At 43.5% G+C, this 13,182-nt stretch overlaps 19 non-coding genes across 19 annotated transcripts; all 19 read right to left on the bottom strand.

Moving 5' to 3' along the window:
- Positions 1-403: 403 nt before the first annotated feature.
- TRNAL-AAG (transfer RNA leucine (anticodon AAG)) lies at positions 404-486 on the bottom strand. Its single transcript has one exon. It is a non-coding gene; the product is annotated as a tRNA-Leu (tRNA).
- Positions 487-677: 191 nt separating this feature from the next.
- On the bottom strand, positions 678-760 carry TRNAL-CAG (transfer RNA leucine (anticodon CAG)). Its single transcript has one exon. It is a non-coding gene; the product is annotated as a tRNA-Leu (tRNA).
- Positions 761-1,392: 632 nt separating this feature from the next.
- On the bottom strand, positions 1,393-1,475 carry TRNAL-UAG (transfer RNA leucine (anticodon UAG)). Its single transcript has one exon. It is a non-coding gene; the product is annotated as a tRNA-Leu (tRNA).
- A 1,024-nt stretch (positions 1,476-2,499) lies between these two features.
- On the bottom strand, positions 2,500-2,582 carry TRNAL-AAG (transfer RNA leucine (anticodon AAG)). The gene has a single exon. It is a non-coding gene; the product is annotated as a tRNA-Leu (tRNA).
- A 191-nt stretch (positions 2,583-2,773) lies between these two features.
- TRNAL-CAG (transfer RNA leucine (anticodon CAG)) lies at positions 2,774-2,856 on the bottom strand. Its single transcript has one exon. It is a non-coding gene; the product is annotated as a tRNA-Leu (tRNA).
- A 632-nt stretch (positions 2,857-3,488) lies between these two features.
- TRNAL-UAG (transfer RNA leucine (anticodon UAG)) lies at positions 3,489-3,571 on the bottom strand. Its single transcript has one exon. It is a non-coding gene; the product is annotated as a tRNA-Leu (tRNA).
- Positions 3,572-4,595: 1,024 nt separating this feature from the next.
- TRNAL-AAG (transfer RNA leucine (anticodon AAG)) lies at positions 4,596-4,678 on the bottom strand. The gene has a single exon. It is a non-coding gene; the product is annotated as a tRNA-Leu (tRNA).
- Positions 4,679-4,869: 191 nt separating this feature from the next.
- Positions 4,870-4,952, bottom strand: TRNAL-CAG (transfer RNA leucine (anticodon CAG)). Its single transcript has one exon. It is a non-coding gene; the product is annotated as a tRNA-Leu (tRNA).
- A 632-nt stretch (positions 4,953-5,584) lies between these two features.
- TRNAL-UAG (transfer RNA leucine (anticodon UAG)) lies at positions 5,585-5,667 on the bottom strand. Its single transcript has one exon. It is a non-coding gene; the product is annotated as a tRNA-Leu (tRNA).
- A 1,024-nt stretch (positions 5,668-6,691) lies between these two features.
- Positions 6,692-6,774, bottom strand: TRNAL-AAG (transfer RNA leucine (anticodon AAG)). The gene has a single exon. It is a non-coding gene; the product is annotated as a tRNA-Leu (tRNA).
- Positions 6,775-6,965: 191 nt separating this feature from the next.
- On the bottom strand, positions 6,966-7,048 carry TRNAL-CAG (transfer RNA leucine (anticodon CAG)). Its single transcript has one exon. It is a non-coding gene; the product is annotated as a tRNA-Leu (tRNA).
- A 632-nt stretch (positions 7,049-7,680) lies between these two features.
- On the bottom strand, positions 7,681-7,763 carry TRNAL-UAG (transfer RNA leucine (anticodon UAG)). Its single transcript has one exon. It is a non-coding gene; the product is annotated as a tRNA-Leu (tRNA).
- A 1,024-nt stretch (positions 7,764-8,787) lies between these two features.
- TRNAL-AAG (transfer RNA leucine (anticodon AAG)) lies at positions 8,788-8,870 on the bottom strand. The gene has a single exon. It is a non-coding gene; the product is annotated as a tRNA-Leu (tRNA).
- Positions 8,871-9,061: 191 nt separating this feature from the next.
- TRNAL-CAG (transfer RNA leucine (anticodon CAG)) lies at positions 9,062-9,144 on the bottom strand. Its single transcript has one exon. It is a non-coding gene; the product is annotated as a tRNA-Leu (tRNA).
- A 632-nt stretch (positions 9,145-9,776) lies between these two features.
- Positions 9,777-9,859, bottom strand: TRNAL-UAG (transfer RNA leucine (anticodon UAG)). The gene has a single exon. It is a non-coding gene; the product is annotated as a tRNA-Leu (tRNA).
- A 1,024-nt stretch (positions 9,860-10,883) lies between these two features.
- Positions 10,884-10,966, bottom strand: TRNAL-AAG (transfer RNA leucine (anticodon AAG)). Its single transcript has one exon. It is a non-coding gene; the product is annotated as a tRNA-Leu (tRNA).
- A 191-nt stretch (positions 10,967-11,157) lies between these two features.
- TRNAL-CAG (transfer RNA leucine (anticodon CAG)) lies at positions 11,158-11,240 on the bottom strand. The gene has a single exon. It is a non-coding gene; the product is annotated as a tRNA-Leu (tRNA).
- A 632-nt stretch (positions 11,241-11,872) lies between these two features.
- TRNAL-UAG (transfer RNA leucine (anticodon UAG)) lies at positions 11,873-11,955 on the bottom strand. Its single transcript has one exon. It is a non-coding gene; the product is annotated as a tRNA-Leu (tRNA).
- Positions 11,956-12,979: 1,024 nt separating this feature from the next.
- Positions 12,980-13,062, bottom strand: TRNAL-AAG (transfer RNA leucine (anticodon AAG)). Its single transcript has one exon. It is a non-coding gene; the product is annotated as a tRNA-Leu (tRNA).
- Positions 13,063-13,182: the final 120 nt, after the last annotated feature.

The following is a 13,182-nucleotide window of genomic DNA, read 5'->3' on the forward strand; positions in this document are numbered from 1 at the left end:
TGTCTTTGTTTCATTCTCTCCTTCCTCAACACCCCTTCTCACTCACTCGCTCTATCACTTGTGCTCTTTCCCCTTGCTCTGCATTTCATAGTGGAAACATCTCTTGAATGGAGCATTAGAAAATGAGGTTACATAAAATTAACAATCTACTTATTGGAAACCAAAAATATCACAAGACTGAATGTAACCCATTTCATTAATAAAAGGGACTTTTTAAGCACCCCCCAAAAAACACATAAAACACCACGAGTGCTAGAAGAATATTATACGAGCTTGAAGACAGAATTGGGCAAATTAATTTGCAGTTGAAACTGAAGTTTGTTACTTATTCAGATATTATATGCACTGCCAATTTTTAGCTGAGATTCTAAAAGAACTCAGAGACAAAATGGACTTAATGTTTTGTCAGAAGTGGGATTCGAACCCACGCCTCCAGGAGAGACTGCGGCCTTATCGCAGCGCCTTAGACCACTCGGCCATCCTGACCACATGTGCTTGATCATCTACAGAGAGGGAAAGATATTGTGAACCAAAAAAAGCACACAACCTAGGTCATGAGTGGCTAGAGCAAGAAAAAAACTCACTGCACTTTTCCAAGTAGACAACCATATAAGCCCATGTGAGGGAAATGATCTGATTTTTTCTCTCCCAAGAAAAAAGAAGAGTAAACACACAATTGTCAGAAGTGGGATTTGAACCCACGCCTCCAGAAGAGACTGCGACCTGAACGCAGCGCCTTAGACCACTCGGCCATCCTGACTTGCATTTTCGGAACCTTCCACAGGCCAGACAGCCATGCAAGTGGGGTACCGAAAAGGCATGCCCTCAATTTATTTATCCTATTATAAGTACTTCCAACAGATCTTTGAACAATCCATAGAGAGCAGTACCTATGAAGAACTCTTTAGACCTTTAAGGCGTACAAAGAGAAAGTGCTATTAACCAGCCACTTGAAAGGCCCAAAGCTGCTTTGAAATTGAGTCAACAGCCACCTCTTGGCTAGCTAAAGCAAATTCAACAAGGAATTTCAATGTCACAACATAGGGTGGAATACGCAAATCTAAGCAGCCCCTGATCACAGCCCTGAGGAAATTGCCGCAAGTGTGCTGGAGTCCAACTGTCTACCAGATGCTAGGCATTCTTCCATATTTGCATGGCCTGTCTGGCCAGGGCATACAAGAGCATGACTCTTCCAGATGAGCTCTTACATGGGTCCTATGCTCATATAGTAAGGACTGCACTTTGTCAGCAAGACTTTATACAACCGAAATATATGAGAAACCCCAGCTCTCTTGACTAGATGAGGACGGAATCACATCCCAGGTGAAGACCAACAGATGCAACTTCCATCAGATGTTAACCTGAAAAAGGAGATTACATCTCCAAAAGTCATGTCAGAAGTGGGATTCGAACCCACGCCTCCAGAGGAGACTGCGGCCTAAACACAGCGCCTTAGACCACTCGGCCATCCTGACAGTGCAGAGTCTTAAGAAATGTATAAAAGTCACTCAGAAATTTCTGCCTCCATGCAAGCCTGAAATAATTTAAACCTTCAAACACAAGGTGCAACTTTATGCACAGGACAATAAACACAGAAGATCACTTGTGAAAGCATTTCATTTCACAGGTGTACAATTTTTATGCTTTTAAAATACCTCATACCTCTCACCAGCTATTTAGGGTCCTGTATCCTACTCACAAAATTACCTTGCCTGCGACCTCTCTCTCTACACAAACAACTACTGCACAGGAAGTAGGAAGGCAGAAGGTGGGGCATATTATGCAAATGTATGCTGTCATTGTGCCTTGCAGATTCATGCAGGATTTCTAGATCCTTGCTGGATACAAGAGAGCAGACCTTGTTTCAGATCAACTGTCCCTAGCAGGGAACGTCTGAGCACATGCAGTCTTTTGCTCTCTAGCCCCTGGCCTGGGACTTACCCTCACTGGCTGAGGCGTGAATTTCTGCATACCAACGTTGCATAGATGGTACGTTTGTGGTCGGTTTGGGATGGGTGGGAGGTCAAAAGCATGGAAAAGTATGTCGCCTTCACTTCTAGTCTCCTCTTCTAGGCCTACCTGCCGTTCACTCACTCTGTCTTTGTTTCATTCTCTCCTTCCTCAACACCCCTTCTCACTCACTCGCTCTATCACTTGTGCTCTTTCCCCTTGCTCTGCATTTCATAGTGGAAACATCTCTTGAATGGAGCATTAGAAAATGAGGTTACATAAAATTAACAATCTACTTATTGGAAACCAAAAATATCACAAGACTGAATGTAACCCATTTCATTATTAAAAGGGACTTTTTAAGCACCCCCCAAAAAACACATAAAACGCCACGAGTGCTAGAAGAATATTATACGAGCTTGAAGACAGAATTGGGCAAATTAATTTGCAGTTGAAACTGAAGTTTGTTACTTATTCAGATATTATATGCACTGCCAATTTTTAGCTGAGATTCTAAAAGAACTCAGAGACAAAATGGACTTAAAGTTTTGTCAGAAGTGGGATTCGAACCCACGCCTCCAGGAGAGACTGCGGCCTTAACGCAGCGCCTTAGACCACTCGGCCATCCTGACCACATTTGCCTGATCATCTACAGAGAGGGAAAGATATTGTGAACCAAAAAAAGCACACATCTTAGGTCATGAGTGGCTAGAGCAAGAAAAAAACTCACTGCACTTTTCCAAGTAGACAACCATATAAGCCCATGTGAGGGAAATGATCAGATTTTTTCTCTCTCAAGAAAAAAGTAGAGTAAACACACAATTGTCAGAAGTGGGATTTGAACCCACGCCTCCAGAAGAGACTGCGACCTGAACGCAGCGCCTTAGACCACTCGGCCATCCTGACTTGCATTTGTGGAACCTTCCACAGGCCAGACAGCCATGCAAGTGGGGTACCGAAAAGGCATGCCCTCAATTTATTTATCCTATTATAAGTACTTCCAACAGATCTTTGAACAATCCATAGAGAGCAGTACCTATGAAGAACTCTTTAGACCTTTAAGGCGTACAAAGAGAAAGTGCTATTAACCAGCCACTTGAACGGAACAAAGCTGCTTTGAAATTGAGTCAACAGCCACCTCTTGGCTAGCTAAAGCAAATTCAACAAGGAATTTCAATGTCACAACATAAGGTGAAATACGCAAATCTAAGCAGCCCCTGATCACAGCCCTGAGGAAATTGCCGTAAGTGTGCTGGAGTCCAACTGTCTACCAGATGCTAGGCATTCTTCCATATTTGCATGGCCTGTCTTGCCAGGGCATACAAGAGCATGACTCTTCCAGATGAGCTCTTACATGGGTCCTATGCTCATATAGTAAGGACTGCACTTTGTCAGCAAGACTTTATACAACCGAAATATATGAGAAACCCCAGCTCTCTTGACTAGATGAGGACGGAATCACATCCCAGGTGAAGACCAACAGATGCAACTTCCATCAGATGTTAACCTGAAAAAGGAGATTACATCTCCAAAAGTCATGTCAGAAGTGGGATTCGAACCCACGCCTCCAGAGGAGACTGCGGCCTAAACACAGCGCCTTAGACCACTCGGCCATCCTGACAGTGCAGAGTCTTAAGAAATGTATAAAAGTCACTCAGAAATTTCTGCCTCCATGCAAGCCTGAAATAATTTAAACCTTCAAACACAAGGTGCAACTTTATGCACAGGACAATAAACACAGAAGATCACATGTGAAAGCATTTCATTTCACAGGTGTACAATTTTTATGCTTTTAGAATACCTCATACCTCTCACCAGCTATTTAGGTTCCTGTATCCTACTCACAAAATTACCTTGGCTGCGACCTCTCTCTCTACACAAACAACTACTGCACAGGAAGTAGGAAGGCAGAAGGTGGGGCATATTATGCAAATGTATGCTGTCATTGTGCCTTGCAGATTCATGCAGGATTTCTAGATCCTTGCTGGATACAAGAGAGCAGACCTTGTTTCAGATCAACTGTCCCTAGCAGGGAACGTCTGAGCACATGCAGTCTTTTGCTCTCTAGCCCCTGGCCTGGGACTTACCCTCACTGGCTGAGGCGTGAATTTCTGCATACCAACGTTGCATAGATGGTACGTTTGTGGTCGGTTTGGGATGGGTGGGAGGTCAAAAGCAGGGAAAAGTATGTCGCCTTCACTTCTAGTCTCCTCTTCTAGGCCAACCTGCCGTTCACTCACTCTGTCTTTGTTTCATTCTCTCCTTCCTCAACACCCCTTCTCACTCACTCGCTCTATCACTTGTGCTCTTTCCCCTTGCTCTGCATTTCATAGTGGAAACATCTCTTGAATGGAGCATTAGAAAATGAGGTTACATAAAATTAACAATCTACTTATTGGAAACCAAAAATAACACAAGACTGAATGTAACCCATTTCATTAATAAAAGGGACTTTTTAAGCACCCCCCAAAAAACACATAAAACACCACGAGTGCTAGAAGAATATTATACGAGATTGAAGACAGAATTGGGCAAATTAATTTGCAGTTGAAACTGAAGTTTGTTACTTATTCAGATATTATATGCACTGCCAATTTTTAGCTGAGATTCTAAAAGAACTCAGAGACAAAATGGACTTAATGTTTTGTCAGAAGTGGGATTCGAACCCACGCCTCCAGGAGAGACTGCGGCCTTATCGCAGCGCCTTAGACCACTCGGCCATCCTGACCACATGTGCTTGATCATCTACAGAGAGGGAAAGATATTGTGAACCAAAAAAAGCACACAACTTAGGTCATGAGTGGCTGGAGCAAGAAAAAAACTCACTGCACTTTTCCAAGTAGACAACCATATAAGCCCATGTGAGGGAAATGATCAGATTTTTTCTCTCTCAAGAAAAAAGTAGAGTAAACACACAATTGTCAGAAGTGGGATTTGAACCCACGCCTCCAGAAGAGACTGCGACCTGAACGCAGCGCCTTAGACCACTCGGCCATCCTGACTTGCATTTGTGGAACCTTCCACAGGCCAGACAGCCATGCAAGTGGGGTACCGAAAAGGCATGCCCTCAATTTATTTATCCTATTATAAGTACTTCCAACAGATCTTTGAACAATCCATAGAGAGCAGTACCTATGAAGAACTCTTTAGACCTTTAAGGCGTACAAAGAGAAAGTGCTATTAACCAGCCACTTGAACGGAACAAAGCTGCTTTGAAATTGAGTCAACAGCCACCTCTTGGCTAGCTAAAGCAAATTCAACAAGGAATTTCAATGTCACAACATAAGGTGAAATACGCAAATCTAAGCAGCCCCTGATCACAGCCCTGAGGAAATTGCCGTAAGTGTGCTGGAGTCCAACTGTCTACCAGATGCTAGGCATTCTTCCATATTTGCATGGCCTGTCTTGCCAGGGCATACAAGAGCATGACTCTTCCAGATGAGCTCTTACATGGGTCCTATGCTCATATAGTAAGGACTGCACTTTGTCAGCAAGACTTTATACAACCGAAATATATGAGAAACCCCAGCTCTCTTGACTAGATGAGGACGGAATCACATCCCAGGTGAAGACCAACAGATGCAACTTCCATCAGATGTTAACCTGAAAAAGGAGATTACATCTCCAAAAGTCATGTCAGAAGTGGGATTCGAACCCACGCCTCCAGAGGAGACTGCGGCCTAAACACAGCGCCTTAGACCACTCGGCCATCCTGACAGTGCAGAGTCTTAAGAAATGTATAAAAGTCACTCAGAAATTTCTGCCTCCACGCAAGCCTGAAATAATTTAAACCTTCAAACACAAGGTGCAACTTTATGCACAGGACAATAAACACAGAAGATCACATGTGAAAGCATTTCATTTCACAGGTGTACAATTTTTATGCTTTTAGAATACCTCATACCTCTCACCAGCTATTTAGGGTCCTGTATCCTACTCACAAAATTACCTTGCCTGCGACCTCTCTCTCTACACAAACAACTACTGCACAGGAAGTAGGAAGGCAGAAGGTGGGGCATATTATGCAAATGTATGCTGTCATTGTGCCTTGCAGATTCATGCAGGATTTCTAGATCGTTGCTGGATACAAGAGAGCAGACCTTGTTTCAGATGAACTGTCCCTAGCAGGGAACGTCTGAGCACATGCAGTCTTTTGCTCTCTAGCCCCTGGCCTGGGACTTACCCTCACTGGCTGAGGCGTGAATTTCTGCATACCAACGTTGCATAGATGGTACGTTTGTGGTCGGTTTGGGATGGGTGGGAGGTCAAAAGCAGGGAAAAGTATGTCGCCTTCACTTGAAGTCTCCTCTTCTAGGCCAACCTGCCGTTCACTCACTCTGTCTTTGTTTCATTCTCTCCTTCCTCAACACCCCTTCTCACTCACTCGCTCTATCACTTGTGCTCTTTCCCCTTGCTCTGCATTTCATAGTGGAAACATCTCTTGAATGGAGCATTAGAAAATGAGGTTACATAAAATTAACAATCTACTTATTGGAAACCAAAAATATCACAAGACTGAATGTAACCCATTTCATTAATAAAAGGGACTTTTTAAGCACCCCCCAAAAAACACATAAAACACCACGAGTGCTAGAAGAATATTATACGAGCTTGAAGACAGAATTGGGCAAATTAATTTGCAGTTGAAACTGAAGTTTGTTACTTATTCAGATATTATATGCACTGCCAATTTTTAGCTGAGATTCTAAAAGAACTCAGAGACAAAATGGACTTAATGTTTTGTCAGAAGTGGGATTCGAACCCACGCCTCCAGGAGAGACTGCGGCCTTATCGCAGCGCCTTAGACCACTCGGCCATCCTGACCACATGTGCTTGATCATCTACAGAGAGGGAAAGATATTGTGAACCAAAAAAAGCACACAACTTAGGTCATGAGTGGCTGGAGCAAGAAAAAAACTCACTGCACTTTTCCAAGTAGACAACCATATAAGCCCATGTGAGGGAAATGATCAGATTTTTTCTCTCTCAAGAAAAAAGTAGAGTAAACACACAATTGTCAGAAGTGGGATTTGAACCCACGCCTCCAGAAGAGACTGCGACCTGAACGCAGCGCCTTAGACCACTCGGCCATCCTGACTTGCATTTGTGGAACCTTCCACAGGCCAGACAGCCATGCAAGTGGGGTACCGAAAAGGCATGCCCTCAATTTATTTATCCTATTATAAGTACTTCCAACAGATCTTTGAACAATCCATAGAGAGCAGTACCTATGAAGAACTCTTTAGACCTTTAAGGCGTACAAAGAGAAAGTGCTATTAACCAGCCACTTGAACGGAACAAAGCTGCTTTGAAATTGAGTCAACAGCCACCTCTTGGCTAGCTAAAGCAAATTCAACAAGGAATTTCAATGTCACAACATAAGGTGAAATACGCAAATCTAAGCAGCCCCTGATCACAGCCCTGAGGAAATTGCCGTAAGTGTGCTGGAGTCCAACTGTCTACCAGATGCTAGGCATTCTTCCATATTTGCATGGCCTGTCTTGCCAGGGCATACAAGAGCATGACTCTTCCAGATGAGCTCTTACATGGGTCCTATGCTCATATAGTAAGGACTGCACTTTGTCAGCAAGACTTTATACAACCGAAATATATGAGAAACCCCAGCTCTCTTGACTAGATGAGGACGGAATCACATCCCAGGTGAAGACCAACAGATGCAACTTCCATCAGATGTTAACCTGAAAAAGGAGATTACATCTCCAAAAGTCATGTCAGAAGTGGGATTCGAACCCACGCCTCCAGAGGAGACTGCGGCCTAAACACAGCGCCTTAGACCACTCGGCCATCCTGACAGTGCAGAGTCTTAAGAAATGTATAAAAGTCACTCAGAAATTTCTGCCTCCACGCAAGCCTGAAATAATTTAAACCTTCAAACACAAGGTGCAACTTTATGCACAGGACAATAAACACAGAAGATCACATGTGAAAGCATTTCATTTCACAGGTGTACAATTTTTATGCTTTTAGAATACCTCATACCTCTCACCAGCTATTTAGGGTCCTGTATCCTACTCACAAAATTACCTTGCCTGCGACCTCTCTCTCTACACAAACAACTACTGCACAGGAAGTAGGAAGGCAGAAGGTGGGGCATATTATGCAAATGTATGCTGTCATTGTGCCTTGCAGATTCATGCAGGATTTCTAGATCGTTGCTGGATACAAGAGAGCAGACCTTGTTTCAGATGAACTGTCCCTAGCAGGGAACGTCTGAGCACATGCAGTCTTTTGCTCTCTAGCCCCTGGCCTGGGACTTACCCTCACTGGCTGAGGCGTGAATTTCTGCATACCAACGTTGCATAGATGGTACGTTTGTGGTCGGTTTGGGATGGGTGGGAGGTCAAAAGCAGGGAAAAGTATGTCGCCTTCACTTGAAGTCTCCTCTTCTAGGCCAACCTGCCGTTCACTCACTCTGTCTTTGTTTCATTCTCTCCTTCCTCAACACCCCTTCTCACTCACTCGCTCTATCACTTGTGCTCTTTCCCCTTGCTCTGCATTTCATAGTGGAAACATCTCTTGAATGGAGCATTAGAAAATGAGGTTACATAAAATTAACAATCTACTTATTGGAAACCAAAAATATCACAAGACTGAATGTAACCCATTTCATTAATAAAAGGGACTTTTTAAGCACCCCCCAAAAAACACATAAAACACCACGAGTGCTAGAAGAATATTATACGAGCTTGAAGACAGAATTGGGCAAATTAATTTGCAGTTGAAACTGAAGTTTGTTACTTATTCAGATATTATATGCACTGCCAATTTTTAGCTGAGATTCTAAAAGAACTCAGAGACAAAATGGACTTAAAGTTTTGTCAGAAGTGGGATTCGAACCCACGCCTCCAGGAGAGACTGCGGCCTTAACGCAGCGCCTTAGACCACTCGGCCATCCTGACCACATGTGCTTGATCATCTACAGAGAGGGAAAGATATTGTGAACCAAAAAAAGCACACATCTTAGGTCATGAGTGGCTAGAGCAAGAAAAAAACTCACTGCACTTTTCCAAGTAGACAACCATATAAGCCCATGTGAGGGAAATGATCAGATTTTTTCTCTCCCAAGAAAAAAGAAGAGTAAACACACAATTGTCAGAAGTGGGATTTGAACCCACGCCTCCAGAAGAGACTGCGACCTGAACGCAGCGCCTTAGACCACTCGGCCATCCTGACTTGCATTTTCGGAACCTTCCACAGGCCAGACAGCCATGCAAGTGGGGTACCGAAAAGGCATGCCCTCAATTTATTTATCCTATTATAAGTACTTCCAACAGATCTTTGAACAATCCATAGAGAGCAGTACCTATGAAGAACTCTTTAGACCTTTAAGGCGTACAAAGAGAAAGTGCTATTAACCAGCCACTTGAAAGGCCCAAAGCTGCTTTGAAATTGAGTCAACAGCCACCTCTTGGCTAGCTAAAGCAAATTCAACAAGGAATTTCAATGTCACAACATAGGGTGGAATACGCAAATCTAAGCAGCCCCTGATCACAGCCCTGAGGAAATTGCCGTAAGTGTGCTGGAGTCCAACTGTCTACCAGATGCTAGGCATTCTTCCATATTTGCATGGCCTGTCTGGCCAGGGCATACAAGAGCATGACTCTTCCAGATGAGCTCTTACATGGGTCCTATGCTCATATAGTAAGGACTGCACTTTGTCAGCAAGACTTTATACAACCGAAATATATGAGAAACCCCAGCTCTCTTGACTAGATGAGGACGGAATCACATCCCAGGTGAAGACCAACAGATGCAACTTCCATCAGATGTTAACCTGAAAAAGGAGATTACATCTCCAAAAGTCATGTCAGAAGTGGGATTCGAACCCACGCCTCCAGAGGAGACTGCGGCCTAAACACAGCGCCTTAGACCACTCGGCCATCCTGACAGTGCAGAGTCTTAAGAAATGTATAAAAGTCACTCAGAAATTTCTGCCTCCATGCAAGCCTGAAATAATTTAAACCTTCAAACACAAGGTGCAACTTTATGCACAGGACAATAAACACAGAAGATCACTTGTGAAAGCATTTCATTTCACAGGTGTACAATTTTTATGCTTTTAAAATACCTCATACCTCTCACCAGCTATTTAGGGTCCTGTATCCTACTCACAAAATTACCTTGCCTGCGACCTCTCTCTCTACACAAACAACTACTGCACAGGAAGTAGGAAGGCAGAAGGTGGGGCATATTATGCAAATGTATGCTGTCATTGTGCCTTGCAGATTCATGCAGGATTTCTAGATCCTTGCTGGATACAAGAGAGCAGACCTTGTTTCAGATCAACTGTCCCTAGCAGGGAACGTCTGAGCACATGCAGTCTTTTGCTCTCTAGCCCCTGGCCTGGGACTTACCCTCACTGGCTGAGGTGTGAATTTCTGCATACCAACGTTGCATAGATGGTACGTTTGTGGTCGGTTTGGGATGGGTGGGAGGTCAAAAGCATGGAAAAGTATGTCGCCTTCACTTCTAGTCTCCTCTTCTAGGCCTACCTGCCGTTCACTCACTCTGTCTTTGTTTCATTCTCTCCTTCCTCAACACCCCTTCTCACTCACTCGCTCTATCACTTGTGCTCTTTCCCCTTGCTCTGCATTTCATAGTGGAAACATCTCTTGAATGGAGCATTAGAAAATGAGGTTACATAAAATTAACAATCTACTTATTGGAAACCAAAAATATCACAAGACTGAATGTAACCCATTTCATTAATAAAAGGGACTTTTTAAGCACCCCCCAAAAAACACATAAAACGCCACGAGTGCTTGAAGAATATTATACGAGCTTGAAGACAGAATTGGGCAAATTAATTTGCAGTTGAAACTGAAGTTTGTTACTTATTCAGATATTATATGCACTGCCAATTTTTAGCTGAGATTCTAAAAGAACTCAGAGACAAAATGGACTTAAAGTTTTGTCAGAAGTGGGATTCGAACCCACGCCTCCAGGAGAGACTGCGGCCTTAACGCAGCGCCTTAGACCACTCGGCCATCCTGACCACATTTGCCTGATCATCTACAGAGAGGGAAAGATATTGTGAACCAAAAAAAGCACACATCTTAGGTCATGAGTGGCTAGAGCAAGAAAAAAACTCACTGCACTTTTCCAAGTAGATAACCATATAAGCCCATGTGAGGGAAATGATCAGATTTTTTCTCTCTCAAGAAAAAAGTAGAGTAAACACACAATTGTCAGAAGTGGGATTTGAACCCACGCCTCCAGAAGAGACTGCGACCTGAACGCAGCGCCTTAGACCACTCGGCCATCCTGACTTGCATTTGTGGAACCTTCCACAGGCCAGACAGCCATGCAAGTGGGGTACCGAAAAGGCATGCCCTCAATTTATTTATCCTATTATAAGTACTTCCAACAGATCTTTGAACAATCCATAGAGAGCAGTACCTATGAAGAACTCTTTAGACCTTTAAGGCGTACAAAGAGAAAGTGCTATTAACCAGCCACTTGAACGGAACAAAGCTGCTTTGAAATTGAGTCAACAGCCACCTCTTGGCTAGCTAAAGCAAATTCAACAAGGAATTTCAATGTCACAACATAAGGTGAAATACGCAAATCTAAGCAGCCCCTGATCACAGCCCTGAGGAAATTGCCGTAAGTGTGCTGGAGTCCAACTGTCTACCAGATGCTAGGCATTCTTCCATATTTGCATGGCCTGTCTTGCCAGGGCATACAAGAGCATGACTCTTCCAGATGAGCTCTTACATGGGTCCTATGCTCATATAGTAAGGACTGCACTTTGTCAGCAAGACTTTATACAACCGAAATATATGAGAAACCCCAGCTCTCTTGACTAGATGAGGACGGAATCACATCCCAGGTGAAGACCAACAGATGCAACTTCCATCAGATGTTAACCTGAAAAAGGAGATTACATCTCCAAAAGTCATGTCAGAAGTGGGATTCGAACCCACGCCTCCAGAGGAGACTGCGGCCTAAACACAGCGCCTTAGACCACTCGGCCATCCTGACAGTGCAGAGTCTTAAGAAATGTATAAAAGTCACTCAGAAATTTCTGCCTCCATGCAAGCCTGAAATAATTTAAACCTTCAAACACAAGGTGCAACTTTATGCACAGGACAATAAACACAGAAGATCACATGTGAAAGCATTTCATTTCACAGGTGTACAATTTTTATGCTTTTAGAATACCTCATACCTCTCACCAGCTATTTAGGTTCCTGTATCCTACTCACAAAATTACCTTGGCTGCGACCTCTCTCTCTACACAAACAACTACTGCACAGGAAGTAGGAAGGCAGAAGGTGGGGCATATTATGCAAATGTATGCTGTCATTGTGCCTTGCAGATTCATGCAGGATTTCTAGATCCTTGCTGGATACAAGAGAGCAGACCTTGTTTCAGATCAACTGTCCCTAGCAGGGAACGTCTGAGCACATGCAGTCTTTTGCTCTCTAGCCCCTGGCCTGGGACTTACCCTCACTGGCTGAGGCGTGAATTTCTGCATACCAACGTTGCATAGATGGTACGTTTGTGGTCGGTTTGGGATGGGTGGGAGGTCAAAAGCAGGGAAAAGTATGTCGCCTTCACTTGAAGTCTCCTCTTCTAGGCCAACCTGCCGTTCACTCACTCTGTCTTTGTTTCATTCTCTCCTTCCTCAACACCCCTTCTCACTCACTCGCTCTATCACTTGTGCTCTTTCCCCTTGCTCTGCATTTCATAGTGGAAACATCTCTTGAATGGAGCATTAGAAAATGAGGTTACATAAAATTAACAATCTACTTATTGGAAACCAAAAATATCACAAGACTGAATGTAACCCATTTCATTAATAAAAGGGACTTTTTAAGCACCCCCCAAAAAACACATAAAACACCACGAGTGCTAGAAGAATATTATACGAGCTTGAAGACAGAATTGGGCAAATTAATTTGCAGTTGAAACTGAAGTTTGTTACTTATTCAGATATTATATGCACTGCCAATTTTTAGCTGAGATTCTAAAAGAACTCAGAGACAAAATGGACTTAAAGTTTTGTCAGAAGTGGGATTCGAACCCACGCCTCCAGGAGAGACTGCGGCCTTAACGCAGCGCCTTAGACCACTCGGCCATCCTGACCACATGTGCTTGATCATCTACAGAGAGGGAAAGATATTGTGAACCAAAAAAAGCACACATCTTAGGTCATGAGTGGCTAGAGCAAGAAAAAAACTCACTGCACTTTTCCAAGTAGACAAC

Source organism: Lissotriton vulgaris, chromosome 8 (assembly GCF_964263255.1).
Source record: "Lissotriton vulgaris chromosome 8, aLisVul1.2, whole genome shotgun sequence".
Taxonomy (NCBI): Eukaryota; Metazoa; Chordata; class Amphibia; order Caudata; family Salamandridae; genus Lissotriton; species Lissotriton vulgaris.